The following is a 903-nucleotide window of genomic DNA, read 5'->3' on the forward strand; positions in this document are numbered from 1 at the left end:
ATTGTCATGTGGTGTTGCTTCTATGCTGTGTTGTCATGCGTTGCTGCATGCTATGTTGTTGTCTTAGGTCTTCTTTATGTAGTGTTGTGGTGCTCTTGTCATGATGTGTTTTGTCCTGTATTTAGATTTTTATTTCCAGCCCCGTCCCCCTTTAGGTAGGTCGTCATTGTAAATAAAGAATTTGTTCTTAATTAGTCTTGACTGACTTGTTTAAGAAAAAAAATGTGAAACGACGGGCAGTGGTCAATCTTTGGTTAAGTTATACAAGTCTTTGACTATACTTTGCGCACTTCCGGTGGTCGCCATATTGATTTTTTGTCGATGTTGAAAACACACGTTCTTAAAACCTTGGTTCAATTTTATGTCCAACTTTTCGTATTATTGTTTTAAATTGTGGTATCTGGTTATTTGTTTATAGTTACTACCTGAAGGGTAGCAACACAACAGCCAAGATGCCGCGTATCATGATCAAGGGGTGTATGGCGAAACACCGAGGTAAATTGGCGTAGCTAACGCTAGTAACTTACGTCTGCTGCTAACTAGCTTCCAACTAAAATACAATTTTTTTTAGTTAACTAAGTCAACTCCAGGTTAATGAACTACCATGTAAATGCATTCACTGAATTAGCTACTCGACAGCATGTAATTCACTGCATCACTTTAGCTACCATTAGCTGGCTAGTCAGCTAGTTAGCTAACAACATTAACCTTAGTCGTAATAGCTCACTAGCTGAACTTCAATGTAACGTTAGCTAGTTGAATTAGCTAACTAGTAATATCTACTAGTTAACGCGCCGTCTTTAAATTAGTTGTCTGCAATTGAAACTGAATTTTTCCTCGGGAGTCAGTGAACAATTAATCTAATCAATAAAATATTACATCCTCCCTTCCTTTCGCCAGACT

At 37.7% G+C, this 903-nt stretch overlaps 1 pseudogene; it reads left to right on the forward strand.

Moving 5' to 3' along the window:
* Positions 1–297: 297 nt before the first annotated feature.
* Positions 298–903, forward strand: part of LOC111962981 (cell division cycle 5-like protein) — a 15,066-nt pseudogene continuing 14,460 nt past the window's right edge.

The sequence above is a fragment of the Salvelinus sp. IW2-2015 genome, linkage group LG4q.2, assembly GCF_002910315.2.
Source record: "Salvelinus sp. IW2-2015 linkage group LG4q.2, ASM291031v2, whole genome shotgun sequence".
Lineage (NCBI taxonomy): Eukaryota > Metazoa > Chordata > Actinopteri > Salmoniformes > Salmonidae > Salvelinus > Salvelinus sp. IW2-2015.